General features: G+C 42.1%; 1 pseudogene; it reads left to right on the top strand.

Moving 5' to 3' along the window:
- Positions 1–15,499: 15,499 nt before the first annotated feature.
- Positions 15,500–15,980, top strand: LOC101979482 (annotated as a pseudogene).
- Positions 15,981–16,220: the final 240 nt, after the last annotated feature.

Below are 16,220 nucleotides of genomic sequence, written 5' to 3'. Positions count from 1 at the left end.
GCGCCGTGCTCCGCCCCCACCTCCTGGTGCCTGAGAAGTCACGAGGGCCTTGACTCTCGCGAGATCTCAGCGGCCTCCACCCGTGCTCTCCGCGTGTGAGCTAGGTGTGGCTGCCTCCTCGACGTTTAAGAGCGGTCGGAAGTGACCGTCCCCTCTCGTGTCAGATTGCTGAGTTAATTGGAAAATTGACCAAACAAGTTGGAGGTACCACCGTTGTCCAAGATAGGGCTGGAGGGATGAGCCAGGGCTAAGAGGACTTGCTGCCCTCCCAGAGATCCACAGTTCGAGTCCTACACTTAAAGCCACGTGTAACTCCTGCTCCGAGGATTCTGCGCCCTCTTCTGGCCTCTGACACCTCCCTGATAAAAATACAATTAAAATTTAAAAAGGAAGGGAAATAAGTACTGGGTGGAAGACCGTGACTATGTATATGTCAGACACGCTAGATTTTAAACGGGTGTGTGTGTGTTTGGTGGTGGTGGTGGTGCGAGTATAGGAAAAGGGAGCAAGTCGGAAGGGTGTTTGATGATAAATACGGAGTCCAGTTAGTTTTAGCATGACTTTTCATTCCCAGACTTCTCTGGAAAGTGGATGTCAGGGTTAAGTGGGCACTTTTGGATCTGCAGAGGGAAATACATCTATACTAAGCCTCAAAGAGTGTTAATATTTATCACTGTGAGCATGCTTGCAACACTAGAATCCCATCTTCAAAGTTGCTGGGGTATGGGGCTGAAAAGTTTTGCATTTTCTCCAACATTGTTTTTGCCGTCAATGCCACATGCCTGGCTATATTAAGAGTTTCCTGGGCCCTCAGGACCCACTTGGTGGAAGGAGAAAAGAGATTACCACAAGTTGCAGTGAGTTCCAGGTTACCCATGGCTACATAGTGAAATCCTGCATCAAAAGAAAACGAAGAATGTGTGTACATGCTCTCTTGTACAGACCTCTGTTTTTCCAGCTAAGCAAACTTTAAAATCTTACTTTTCAAGACATTTTTTTTATTTGTGTGTATGCATGTGTGTACGTATGCCACATGTGGGTGTGTGCTCTCGGAATCCAGAAGTGGGTGCTGGATCCCCTGTAACTGGAAGTAGAGGCAGTTGTGATCAACTTGGTGTTGGTGCTGGTAATGCAACTTTGGTCCCCTGGAAGAGCAGCAAGCACTCTTAGCTGATGATCTGTGTCCTCAGTCCCTAAAATTTGGTTTTTAATTGCAGTTAAATGTACACGATGCTAGTATTTTACACATTTAAGTGTAAAGGTCAGTGAGTGGCATTAAGTCTTACACATGTTGTTACACAAAAACCATCATCCATCTACAGAATTTTTTTCATCTTGCAAAACTGGCTAACACTTTTCAAGAGTCTCTCCCTGTTTGTCCACTCCTCCTGAACTCCTGGTCTTTCATTTCTATTTAATAATGTCTGATCTAGACTTCTGACGAGGAATTTCTTCAGAACGTCCAAACAAAGTCACTGTATTTTAAACAATTGTGATTTACTGAATGTTCCATTTAAATTTTGTTCTTACAAAACATTGAATGATAGCTATGATCCCGCCTGGCACTAACGGCAGGTACACACCTACTTCCATGTCACTGTCACTAGGGCCCCACTTGTCCTCTCTATGGCAGATGTGGACCAGGACCTCAGTCCTGGTTGTTCTTTTGTGATAGAAAGGGATTCATCCTTTCAGAAGAGTTGGCTTCATGTTGTAGCCTGAGACCCTCTATCCTTCACTACTGCTGAGTAAACTTAATTGTGCTCTTGTTCACCTTCTGAAATGGTCAGTCATTAGAATCTTTATCTTAGGTGTGTAGCAAGTGTGATGTAGCAAGGGTGCGATGCCAGAACTCCTGATGTGTACAAGACAATGAAGACAATGACAATAGTTGCCATTCCAAATCTAATGTGACAAGTTAATCGGAGCCCACTTGAACTATTGTCCATCCCTAATCTTCACTCCCCTCATCCTAGCCAGTATGTTCTAATCTGCAGTCAGAGCTTCCTCACTTCCTCCGAAACCCTTTTAGTGTGCCTTTCTAACGGAAGTAAGTAGACTTGCTCTGCATGGACTTGTAAGCCAGGCTCTACCAGAAACATGACGTGATTAAGGGCATCAAGTCCCAATTTTCTCAGCTATAAACAACCCTCTCAGTTTCAGATGGGAAATGAAATGGGATAATTTATAGGAAGTGATTAGCCAAAGGCCTGGCACACGGTGACTCATGACAGATGGGAGTTAGCCTTAAGATCTGGCTTACTCCAGCTCTGTCATCACGAATGAGCTTGTGGATGTCCGTGATTCCAGATCAGTAACCCACATTAACCCGAGACTTCCTGCATTTTCATATCTCACCTGATGTGTATCCTCAGGTTTATTTACATCTCTGCTAGATTTCCTAGTTCTTGACATGCATTCCATTGTTCTGAATTACTGATGCAGAGCTTGTTTCTGACTCTTGGTGATTCAATGGATTGATTTCTGGGATGTGCTGAGACACAATGGATATCTTATCTTGTAGCTTATCCACACTTTCCAGAAACCACTTCTTTATCTGCTTTGAGCTATCTAATTTGCACAGTTCCCTTACCTACTTAGTGGAGTCAATATATACTACTCGGTCATGGCCCCAAGCCCAAGAGTGGTGCATAGTCTTGCTACATCACTCAACATATTTAAAAACACTGTTTCCCTCACATTTTGACATCCTCATGGGTGAGAATGTCTTTGTTTTCCCAGCATCTAGCAAGCACAGCATCCAACACACACTAGACCTTCAATTAACAGACATAGGAATAAGTGAATACATGGCTCTGATGAAACATTGGGATACCCCATGTCTGGGGTGACAGACATGCAGAAATATATTGCTCCTTCGCTACAATTATTTTTCAAAACAAAGCCTCTTGTTAGATTTGCAGATTCTTTTTAAGAGGTGGAAATCTTTGACCTTGCTTGGAACGGCTTCGTAATTAGCTTGTTTTCTCGTTACATGTCCAGCCTCTTTGAGCTCTCAGTTAGAAATTAATGTATTCAAACTTTTCTCTTGCAGAGAAAACAATGTCTTTTAATAGAACCAATCTCTAGCCAGCTAACCATGCTAAGTATGAAACTGTCTCTGGCAGCTGCCGACTATATTGGTCTTTTGGGGCCCTGGCTTTGTTCATTTCTTCATCCCCAGCTATAGAAAAAAAGCCCTGAGCTGGGGTGTATTTTCAACCATGCTGTTTATAAACCAATCCCCAAAGAAGGAACTTCTGCTTCTTCAGCTGTAACACCCAGTCTGTTTTAAGTGGTCGCTGGAGAGAAACAGAATGGTACCATGGACGGTTTCAAAATATGGTTCTTAATTCACTTAGTCAGGGCTCTTTCTTTGGAGGAGGAACAAAAATGAAATGGCAGAGGAACAATTACAAGGGGCCTTTTCCGCCACTGGTGGCAAGACTAGATCCAACAACAGTGCCAGGTGGTTCTTCACCATTGGGCTGGAGCAGTGGGTGAAAAGCATACAGGGAAGAGAAGTATGCAGAGCAAGGTTGGGTAGAATGTCGAGATGACTGCATACAATGTGTGTCTATAAGGCTTGAAGCAGACATGCTGGGTTGGAGTCGACCTTAAGCGTCTCAGTGGCTGGGGTGGGGTGGGAAGATGCAACAATTTTCACAGTATGTACATTCATGTGCTGCTTGGAAAATTGACACATCTCGGGACTAGAGAGCACAGTGATTAAGAGCACTGGATGCTCTTGCAAAGGAACCGGGCTCGGTTTGCAGTACCTACATAATGACTCACACCTTTCTATAAAGCCAATCCCAAGGTATCATCTGAGTCCCTCTTCTGGCCTCGCCAGTGCACACATGTGGTACCCAGACAAACATACGGGCAAAGCACCCATAAGTATAGAAACCAAAACAAATTCAAACATATGGCACATCCCAAAAGGCAACCCTACTGTTTCAGCCCCCAGAATACTGGGGTTGTGGACTCATGCTACCATGCTCAATGGCATTACAAGTTTGTAGGTCCATGACTGTATGTGTGGCCTGTTACTGTCCACAATGTCCTCATGCTGCGCATGGCTGTATGGGGAACAGTTGTCAGCCCGTTTGACCTTCCACGACTTTGCCTGTGGCTTCATGACTCATTTCCTGCATTCTCACCTACCCTGAAGCTGACCTCCGCATCTCACACTTTCTACCCCATGCCTGTCTTTTGCCTGCCTGGACCACTTTGATTTTTCTCACCAATGGCTTTCCGTAAATTATCTTCCTAACTTCTGACATGCAGTAATGTAATTTCCTATGAATTTCTGGTCTTGAACAAAGAAACCAACCAGTTCTTTAAACTGAGGAGGGCATTGTACTTCTGAAACATCTTAAAAGATGCTATGAAGTCAAATGCTACTTTGATCTTAGCATGCGTGGGATAAATAAAGATTATGATCTGATTCTGAAAGGCTGTTTACTGTTACATTACAGAAGAATGTGCATTAAGATTGATTATCTTTGGTGGAGGAGAAAAATATGGGGGATTCTTAAAAGATAAGTTAAAGAGGTTGGGCTTAGTCCAATGTTAATGGAGAAGACAGCCCTTGAACGGACGTTATAAAGAACCATTGCTTAGAATAGTTTGGAGGTTGAACTATGTTTATGGTAGATAATTGGGTGGCAGAGAGTATGATTCACTCTCAGAGGCCCTAGATGAGTCAAAAGGATTGCTAATTATGTCTTTCCGTGCAGTTTGGGCCATGGGTAAAAATATCTGGGGATCATGATTGATACCAGCATGTGTAGAAATAGGTCAAGATGAAATCTCACTGACAGCAAGACAGCCCTACCAAGAGGAGCCTTTTCTGTGTCTTTCAGGTCCTCCCCTGGTTCTCATTCCATTCCCATCATCCCCGCTTACACCCTCATTACCTCGCCCTGTGATGATTGCAAGCGTCTCTTAACGCATGCCTCTGCTTCCAGTCTTTTCCTCCTCCCCAGCATTCCGTAGCTGGATGTCAGCTCAATCTTCCTCAAACATTTCTTTCAGCATGCATCCATTAGCTGTGTGCTTTAACCTCCCAGGCCTCCATCTCCTTGTCAGAAAATGAGAAGATGGGTTTCAGTTTATTTTTCCAGTTCTAAAATTTGTGTTCTGTACTACTCCAAAGTGATATTTGTTTTTCATTTGACAAGTTGTATGGAGTGTGAAATATGTGCCAGGCATGAAAAGAAGATTGAGATTGAACTCTCTGTGTGCTGCCCGGGCCTCTGCCGGTAGTCTGTGCCTTCTGTGCTCAAGATTTTAAAACATGGGATCCCCATCTATGTGTGTTTATTTCTTTCTTAACTCTACACATTTATAATTACAAGTTTAAAAATACATACCAAAAATTTAAGTTAGGGTGCTGAGGGAGAATTTTGGATTGGAAAAGTCCCGCTGAACAAGCATGAGGACTTTAGTTTGGTACCCGGAACCTGAATTTTTACTGTGCCAACACAATAGGCCTTAAGGGGTAGATCCCTGAAGCTTATTGGCCAGCCAGCCTAGACAATTAGTAATTTCTGGGTTCAGGGAGACACACTGTTTGAAGTGTTTATCTAATTATTTGTTATCAATAAAAACTTAGGAGTCAGATATTGGGGTAAGAACTTAAATAATCAGAAGCAGTGGAAAAGTGACTAGTGACCTCCTCTCTCTTTTTTTCTTTCCATCCAAAAAGGTCCAAGAATCTTTCTAAGGCTCAGTCCACTGCTTCCTGTGTCTCTCTATATGTCCTTGCTCCTTTAAAACGTCTAAGGCTATTTTTGGTCAGCTAGTACCTAGCTCTGCCCTCTGGTTCAAAGTAAATTTTATTGTCAGTCTCAGGAATGTCAGAGTGAGATAAAAATATCATACAGAATTTCTCCCTTTTTTGTATAAATAAGAGGAACATTTTAACTCTAACACAGTAAAACTATAAACAATAGCAATTACCAATAAGAATTACATTCACGTGGGGTGGTAGAGGCAGGCAGATCTCTGTGGGTTCAAAGTCTTCGGAGCCAGTTCTAGTACAGCTAGGGCTGTTACACAGAGAAGTCCTGTCTCCAAAAAAAAAAAAAAACAAACAAAACAACCCCCCCCCAAAAAAAAAAAAAAAAAACAAAAAAACTTTCACAATGTCCAACCCATTTACATTTGTCCAATTCAGAGAAAAATACTCCATTATCTATCTTATCTTGGTGAGTTCAAAGTTTTATACCTAATTCATTTTCTATCCTAACTTGTATTACCAACCCAAAATGTCTTTTTGTACCTCAAGACATTTTCTTAGGTAAACAATTTACTATTTTATCTCTCTCAACCTTATACACTTTATACCTCTTTTGTGAGTTTCTTTTCTGAATTTGGTAATAAGGAAAACTGTAACTATAACTATCTCATCTTCAACTCCATCAGAGTTCTGATAATGATATAATATTACCTGAGTGAACAGGAAGTGCAGAGCAAAACAACTTCCAAAATTATAGAAATGACAAAGGCATCTGGTTGCCTGGACAGACACCCAAGATGCTTCTTCAATGTTGGGGCATCCATCTTTGACCTACAGGCCTAGAATATCTGGCAGATTTTTTTTTGTGAAGCAGCAATTTGAAAGGATTGTCCTACCTTGTCTTGGCAAAGTTTGGTAGTTGCTTTCTTTTGTGCCCTGCTTGTCTGGTTTGGATAACTATTGTCAGTGTTGAGGCAAGGACAGTTTCTTGCCCAGTGGCTAACTTTGCCATAATGAAAGCAAACTCCATTTGGAGGATCTTGAATGCTCATCATCCTTTTTTGAAGTAAATTGGTGCTTCCAGGAGCAGATGTATCTGACTGTCATGAAAAATCTCATGTTATTAAAACATCTTAAATACCATATTTTGTAGGTCTCTGAAGTGTGTGAAGACCATCTATCTAAACTATATCTCTGTTTGACCTGGAAAACATACCTAATGTGGCCATAAATTTGATTGTTAAAAATGATTAACTACTAACCTACATCTCTTAATTATCTTAAAGTTTGTATTATATACTTTAAGGACTAGAACTTTACATTACATTTTAAAATGATCTGTGTAAGTGCAATACCTTAAACAAGAGTAAAAACATATATACAATATGTTGAAACAAATTTAACCTCAAATTTGTATCAATATAAAAAATACCTTAAACAAGATCAGAAATATATATACAGTATAACAAAACCTTAAATTTGTATCATTATACAAAAATATGGATTTGTAAAATATTTAAGCCAGGTGGTGGTGGCACATGCCTTTAGTCCCAGCACTTGGGAGGCAGAGGCCTGTCTCGAAAAAAATAAAAAAAAAAAATTTAAGTCTAATTTTTTTAGTTCAAAAATAGATCCAATGATCTTCCCTTTTATCTTTTCATTCCTATATCCCCCTTTTTCTTTTCAGAACTAGAGCCCTGAATCTTATCTCCTTTGCTTATTTTCTTCTTCCCTGACTATGACTAATGACAACTTGCAGCCCAACCTTCTAAATGATGATAAATATCCAGTAATCCACTGAATGACCAAAAACCACCCACCCACCTCTTGGGAATATGAGTGTTGTGTTCTCCAAATTACTTCCTATTATCTGGGGGTAATGGTATCCTTAGGGGACCCTGAGAAAATTTAGATTATGGTCAAGTCCAGGGAAAACTGGCTGCATTATTTGTTGTCTAGCCTCTATGGAATGTAAAAGTTCAGGGCTTATCTGAAGTCCTGGCTAGCATAGTCTGTGAGACAGGACCAGCTCAGCTAGCAGCTTTGAAATTGTTCTGAATGCAGAATTTTGAGAAAACTGCAACAGAGACATTCTGAGAGGTTGGATCACTTGCTTGTCTCATGCTGTGTGATCCTTTTCTGAAATCATTTACCTTAACATAAGTATGGGGTTTTTTTTTGCTGCTTTTTTTTTGGGGGGGGGTTCAAGACAGGGTTTCTCTGTAACTTTGGAGCCTGTCCTGAAACTCACTCTATAGAGCAGGCTGGTCTTGAACTCACAGAGAACTGCCTGTCTCTGCCTCCCAAGTGCTGGGATTAAAGGCAGGCACCACCACTGCCCGGCTAACACAAGTATGGAAAGTGTGGTGTGTACAAATCAGCTAAAGATGATTTTGTTTTATGTTTGAGTAGGTTATAGGTATCTTCCAATTTTATAAGTCTGTTTGGACTTCGTCTAAAGCTCTGTCCATGTCATATGAAAGGATGGTTTGTAATAATAAGTCATGAGGCTTCTGTCCAAGGTTTGTCATGTTTCATCCAGTCTCAGAGCTGTTCCCATGTTGCGGGATCAGATCAGCATATATCTCGCTTGTCCTTTAGTCTTTCCTGATGTTTCCCTTCATGTCTGTAGCCAAGATCCTCAGGAGGTCTTCCCCAGGCAAGTCTGATCTTATTTAACTCAGAAGGAATCTATAGCTTTTTGTTTCCCGTGGAAACAAAAACACAACCTCTCCCCCAACACCACACATTTCCAGACTTCTGTTCTGAAGCCAAGACATTCCTAAAGCATATAGTCTGGTTTAATTCAGCAGTCCCTTCTGCAGGCCAGTGTCTCTCAGCAGCTGTGTTCACTCATCAGCATTTAAAAATTCTAGCTTAACAAAGCACCATACAGGATCCAGATGCCCTCTGTCTTTTCCATCCGTACATGGCTTATTCCTTTTATATTACTTTGCTCTTTCTTTAAAGACCTTATTATTTTTAAACTTTTTTTCTATGACAGTCTACCTATTTTCTTTCCTTTCTTCAGCACCTAAGCACCTTTTAAAGCATACTATACTGTTTTAGAGGTTTTCTGTGTCTGGCTTTACTCAGTGCCTATACAGTTCTGTGACCACATGAGACAAATCTTAAACTGGAAGGCAGTGGGTAGGCCCTCCACCAAGCTGCCTTGAACTCATAGAGCTCTGCCTGCCTTTGCCTCCCAAGTGCTGGGATTAAAGGTGTGTGCTAGCACCGTCCGACTTAACAGTTACGCCTTAAGTCAACAGAAAAGCAAATGGAGGAGCATCGTCTTCATAGTTTTTATTATGATAAAAAAGAGCAAGGGGTTGAAGCTTTGTCTTTGTGATTTGGTTGGACACCTCAGAGGAGATGGTGCCATTGTCTCTAAGTTCACCACAGGTGTGTAACACCAGCTCAGCTAAAACATTTGCTTCTCAAATAAACTTCTTGAAAAGTATCATCAGTGTCCTTGGAGGTGAGAAGTAGAGTTTCAGATATTTATGAGCCACATGTGGGTTCTGGGAACCAAGACCAGGTCCTCTATAAGAGTAATGAGTACCCTGAACCACTGAGCCATTCATCTCTCCAGCCCTTTCTTTAATACTTTGTTTAAAATTATTTTTTAAAGCGACTCAGTGAAGTTTTTATTAAATCCACAGAAGTAAAAACCATTTTGTGAAGAGGGACTGGAGGACAGGGCCACCAAGAGCAGGAGTCAGGCCACCAAAGAAGGAGAGGGTATGTGGTAAAAGGACAGAGACCAGAGCTTGACCGGGCTGACCACAAGAGCTCCAGCTTCAGGGACCATCACCAGGGCCACCGGACAGTTCCTGAGAACTTAGGCTAGCACTGGGAAGGTTCAGCGGTGGTGGTTCTACCAGCACAACAGACAACTTGGTGTCACCAAAGGCATCATTCATGCGCGACTCAAAGAAGACTTAGCCGGGCGGTGGTGGCGCACACCTTTAATCCCAGCACTTGGGAGGTAGAGACAGGTGGATCTCTGTGAGTTCAAGGCCAACCTGGTCTACAGAGTGAGTTCCAGGACAGGCTACAAAGCTACAGAGAAACAAACAAATAAATAATTAAGACTTATTCATTTTATTTTATGTGTGAGTGTTTCGCCAGAAGCACTTTTTTAAAAGACAGCTTTCCACTCTGTTGTTTAGGCTGGCTTCTAATTCCTGGGCTCAAGTGATTCTCTAGTCTCAGCCTTGCAGGGACCTGGGACTATAGGCACATACTACTACACTTGGCTATAAATGAACTACAAGAAGATTATGGTTTTCATTTAAATGTAGATATGGAGAATGCAATTAGTTCTCTCTGTCCTGGTTCTGAATCCATACACATTTATTATACACACACACACAAAACATTACTTATACATACATACACACTCATACATACATATATATGTCCAAAATATTTGAGAAGCTGGGGAATTGGCTCATTCAGTAGATCATTTCATGTACAAGTATGAGGACCCAAGTTTGGATCCCCAGTACATATATAAACAGCCAGACATGGAGGTACTGGCTTGAATCCTAGTGCTGGGAAGAAAGAGACAGGAAGACTCCTGGACCATCCAGTGTGTCCTAGGAGCCAGCCCTAGGTTCACTGAGAGACCCTGTGTCTAAAACCAAGGTGGAAACTGATTAAAGAAATCACCTGATGTTGACCTCTGACCCCCCACATGCTTGCACACACATCTCTGTTGTAGAATATTATTTTACAGTGTGTTACTTTCGTTTATGTTCTGGAACATTTTTTAATAATGCAAAGATGTGTCTGATTAAATAAAATTCACTTGCAGTCAAGAGGTTAAGTCAGCAGCTAGCTGACAGGAAGTTGTAGGGAGGAGCCGGGTGAAGGGTTTTTAAGGAGGGCTGAAGGGAAGCTCAAAAACTTCTTGGGAGATGTGAGGAGGTGAGCTGCTTGCTCTTCGGCCTCTCTGGGGAGCAGAATTCTACCTCAACCTTTGAATCCTGAGCTCTTTAGAGGGACAGAGATTTAAATAGGTTTCCTTGGTAGCTTTGAAAGAGCCGGTGCCTGAGGGAACAGAATTTCCTTAGGCTGCAACTCTTGCAGCGTAACTGCTGCTGGTTACAGCAGCATTGCAGCTGCTGAGTAGGATGGCCATAGCTTAAAAGGCAGCAACAATTAAAAAAGAGGACAACAATCTCCACACATGCGGCATATGCACACACACGCCCCAAGGAAACAGTTGGAAAAACTGTGTCTGTGCTAAACATGTGCAGACTTTTGAGGGCTATTATTCTGTAATGCTATAATATGACTATCATGCATAGAGAGAATTTATATTGTGTCAAGCATTGTAAGTAATTTAGAGATAAAGTATATGGAAGGATGTGTACAGATTCTATGAAAATACTGTATCATTTTTGTGGGAGACTTGAGCAGCCTCAGAGTTTGGTACCCATGGTGAAACAAAGACCGGGAACCACTCCGCTGTGGATGACTGTAGAGTGTTTGTAAATTTCAACGCAAATCTTATGATGAATTTAAAATAGAGAAAATCAGTGAGATAGCACATGAGACCTAAGAAATAAATATAAGAATATTTATTTGTTTGGGGTCCGAGGAGATGGCTTAGTGGGCAAGCTCAAGGACCTTACTTAGAAGCTCTAGGACCCATATAAAAAGCTGCACATAAGCCGGGCGATGGTGGTGCACGCACGCCTTTAATCCCAGCACTCGGGAGGCAGAGGCAGGCGGATCTCTGTGAGTTCGAGACCAGCCTGGTCTACAGAGCTAGTTCCAGGACAGACTCCAAAGCCACAGAGAAACCCTGTCTCGAAAAACCAAAAAAAAAAAAAAAAAAAAAAAAAAAAAAAAAAAAAAAGCTGCACATAGATACACATACCTGTAACCTCAGCACTGGGAGATTGATTGACAGGTGGATCCTGGGAGCTCACTGGCCAACCAGCTTAGCCAAAACAGCCGCTTTACATCTTCCTCTGGCTTCTGCATGCATGCACAGGGCACACATACCTACATATCCACATTCATGTATCACACAGAGAGACAGAATTATTTATTTTTCTCTAATGTAGATACCACAATTATCAAGGCTGCAAAAAAAGATGCATTACACATTCCGCACTGGAATTTCCTTCAGCCATGATGGCAATGATGAATTACACCTTGCCTGAGATGCAGGTAAAACTGGCACCAGCCCTATCTGAAGTTGCCTGTGGTTGGGGGGAAGGTGGCTGTGTGTCCCATGGACCGTCAGTACAGACATGCAAGCCACAGAGGGGACAGTTTTCTCCCTGCTGTGGACACCTGTGATGGAATAGGCTTTGCAAACTCACTGTGGCCCTGGGTTCTGATTAGTTAACACATCAGAGGGTGGATGCAACTTGAGAAAGATACACTGGGTTTACAAGCCTGGCTATTATGGGTGACTAGTGAGCAAACAGAAATACAGATGAGCAAGTGTATCGATATTTGTATACTTGCATGTGAAGAAAAGAAGTGTTCACTTGAGTCTGTATAAGGTTTCTGTATGCTGGTGGGAATACGATGTGCCTGGGAGGACGGAGGAAGAAAATGCTACTAATCCAGATAGCTGTGCAGAGGAGATTGCACACTGCAGATCTGAGGCATTTTTACCAGAGTCGGCTTTGTTAAAATCTCACAATGTTGCATGCTTTCTGATGCTCTATCAAAGTTTTAAACCCCCCACTCCCTTTCTTTAAAGCAGGTGTGAGACTCTTCCAAAATATTATGCTTTCCAAATACTTTCTTCAGAGATCAAAATTCTAAATTTCAGATTGAGTTAAATACATTTTACAATTAACCCCACAGCTGTTGGAGCTCTAATGGAGTAAAACGAGAATCGCTTTGTAAGGCTTACGTCTCCACAGGGCAGTTTTGAAAATGAAACCGAATCTTCATGCTCCACTTGACATGGGGATTTCAAGTCATTTTTTTACAGGCTTCCCTGTAGCTGCCGTGTGTAACACCAAAAATGTATTGGAATACAGCAAGTTCACAGTTAAAACAGAAGCAAATAAATGGTATTGTAAATATAGCTTATCATCTCCTTTTGTGGGGTTCATATCTGTGCTGTAACCAAAGAACAGTTTCCTGTCCGGAGTGTGTCCTTGGTTCATTGCAGTCCGGTCCGCTCCCATGGCTAGTAGAGCTTTCATGTTTGGTGCAAGCCGGGGATGTGAATCCTCTTACAGAGGAGTCGGATTTTCTCTAAGACACGGGTGGTATTTTAATAGTCATTACTAAGTCCCCAGGATGTTCGGAGACTGAACAATTCTCAGGTGTCCCTCCTAAGGACAGACCTGCTCTTGATTTTTACAAAGCAGTGACTGTCAGAAGTCTCTCAAGGCAATAGAGAATGGAGCTGGGGGATGGGGTGATACAGGGTCGAGTTTAAGACCCGAGGTTGGGTTTCCAGAATTGAAAAAAAAAAAGCAAGCATTACCTTCTTAGCAGAGGCTAAGAAATGCACTCGCGGGAGTCACCTTCTTTTCTGCCTCTGACCCGAAAGACCTATGGCCGCATCACCTGTGAAATTATGCTTCCTTCTCCCACTCCACCCCCCCCCCCCCCGCCGGCAAGTTCCTGGGGCCACCCCCCTCCCTGGTGCGCGCCAATCTCCATGGAGTCTACAGACCAAATCTTTGTTCAGAAAACGGTGACTTGCTGTCCCTAAGCCCCCAGACTATGAGGATTTAGGCTCGAACTACAGCTTAAAGAGGATTTAGGTTCATTTTCAGTCAAGGCTGCTAAATATCAGTTCCATGCTAATTCCGGAAGTTATGAGAGACTTTGTGCTTGAGATAGCTTAGTCCTCCCCTTTAATCTGGGGACCCAACAAAGCACAGTAGCTAAAGAGAACATTCTGGGTAGTATTTTTGTGTTTAAGTGGATAATTCTGATGTTAAGCTTTTTTAAAAAAAGAGAACAGTTATTTGAACTCTTGTTATCTTTCGTTTGTGAAATTCTTTTCCCTCCCTCTTTCTTTCTTTCTTTCTTTCTTTCTTTCTTTCTTTCTTTCTTTCTTTCTCTTTCTTTTTTCTGAGACAGGGTTTCTCTGTGTAACAATCCTGGTTGTCCTGGAACTCAGGCTGTAGACCAGGCTGATCTCAAACTCGCAGAGAAAATCCTGCTTCTGCCTCCTGAGTGCCAGGACTGAAGGCATGTGTCATTACCACTCAGCCCTTTTGTGAAATTAATTCCAAAGGGTTCCAGTTTGGGAGAAACTGGTGGAAACCCCTCATTTAAAATATTTATATGATTAGCAATATGAAAAACAAAAACAAAACCATTGGCTTGCCCAAATTTTTATCAGTAGTGACAGGTGGAAATATTAAAAAATGTAGGGTTTTTAATCTCAATGCCTTTCCACAGTACTAAGGAATTTCTCAAATTTAAACCACTGGAGAACTGGAAAGTCATTTTGGTTGTCTAAGGAGGCAGCCTAAGATTCTGGATTCCTCTCTTTGAAAAGGGGGAAAGGTGGGTAAACCAGAACAAACAAACAGAAAACCCCAGGCTCATGGAGTCTTTGCCTATTAAAACTTTTATTGAAGTTGGAGTGAAAATTGCATTTTGCTTGAGATGATGTGAGCCTGGACACAAGCCTGTCCTCTGTCTCCTTGGGCCAACCGAGGGAAGAAAGAATCAACCCCACTCATTACTGATGGTTTTAACTGTGTAGTCACTGTTTGGTGTGGCTCCCAAACCCAAGCTAGATATTTGAGATAGGAGGTAACCATCCTGAATTTAATATCATGAACCTCCTTTTTGTGAGCTTTGGACCAGGCAAACATAGATAATTGTACTTACTTGCCCTACATTTACCCTTTAGATCTGTGGCCACTTTAGGGCCCCAATCTACTCTTCTGGCCCATTTTCTCACCAAGCAGTGACAAGCAAAATGAGGACCACTCGCTGAAATGTCAGCATATGAAAGACTTGAGAAACCTCCTCTCATGGTTCTTCCAATCCTTTGTTTCTTGTATTCCCTAATACAATAATTATTAGATAATTAGATAACTGGTGAGCTTTCTGAAAATATACTAAATATCCTATAAAATACAATATCAAAGACCAGTCTATTACATCTTTCAGTGGCATCAGTGTGGACAACTCTGTTTAGATTAGTGCTTTTCAACACTGCGCATGTAAACGCCCTGCGAAGCTTGATCAAAGGCAAGTTCATGTTTGGTAGGAACTAGATGGGGACTGTTTCTAAGATTTCCCAAGACTCCCTGATGTAACTCAGAGAGAACCACGGTAAGTAGTGAGAGTTCTGACTGAGATGGAAGAGTCTTTGTACCCTAGAAAAGGCACAGTATCTTCCTGTAAAAACCCTAGGTTTGGGGGCTGGAAAGATGGCTCAGTGGTTAAGAGCATTTGCTGTTTTTGCGAGGACTGGGGTTCGGTTTTTAGCAACCACATGGCAGATCATCATCTTTGGTCTCCAAGATCACTAGCAGTTACTTAGTGTGTGCACGCATGTGCATGTGCGTGTGTGCGTGCACACACACACACAGAGAGAGACAGAGACAAAACAAATAAGCTAAAGTTAGACAATAGACACACATTTCCTGAATATCTAATTTTAATATGAATTTTATTTCATTGATGAATGATGAGTTCTCCCCAGTTAGAGGGAAGCCCCTCCTGAGCAGTGTGACAGTCTATCACTTAGTGGCATTTTTGGCCATGGTAGCCATCTTTTAGTAACTCGCCAACATGACAAGCACAAAGGGAAGGAGGAGGGGCACTCGCTATATGTTCTCTAGGCCCTTAGGAAACATGGAGTTGTTCCTTTGGCCATGCACATGCGAATCTACAAGAAGGACGATATTGTAGACATCAAGGGAATGGGCACTGTTCAAAAGGAATGCCCTATAAATGTTACCATGGCAAAACCGTGAGAGTCTATAATGTCACCTAGCATGCTATGGTCATCATTGTAAACAAGCAAGTTAGGGGCAAGATTCTTGCCAAGAGAATTACTGTGCGGATTGAACACATCAAGCACTCGAAGAGCAGAGACAGCTTCCTGAAGCAGGTGATGGAGAACCCCCAGAAGAAAAAGGAAGCCAAAGAGAAGGGCACCTGGGTTCAGCTGAAGCGCCAGCCTGCTCCACCCAGAGAAGCACACATCGTGAGGACTAACAGGACGGAGCCTGAGCTGCTGGAGCCCATTCAGTACAAATTCCTGGCCTGAAGTACAAAAGGAAATAAAAGACCTGGACCGTAAAGGGGTTTTTCTTAAATTGAAGTGTGGTGTCTTCTTCCTGAAAGAAAATGCTGGTTCACTCTGTCTTTCCTATTCATATTTTATTAAATTTTTCCTACTAATTGATTAAAAAAAAGTCACTTAGTGGCTGTTAAAAAGTGCTGAGTGACCGACATACAGGTCACTTGAACTGTCAGATGAAAATCCAAGTGGAGCTGGGTTAATTCA

The sequence above is a fragment of the Microtus ochrogaster genome, chromosome 17, assembly GCF_000317375.1.
Source record: "Microtus ochrogaster isolate Prairie Vole_2 chromosome 17, MicOch1.0, whole genome shotgun sequence".
Classification (NCBI taxonomy): Eukaryota; Metazoa; Chordata; class Mammalia; order Rodentia; family Cricetidae; genus Microtus; species Microtus ochrogaster.
Note: the sequence above shows the minus strand (reverse complement) of the source record. Positions and strands in the feature narration are given on the sequence as shown.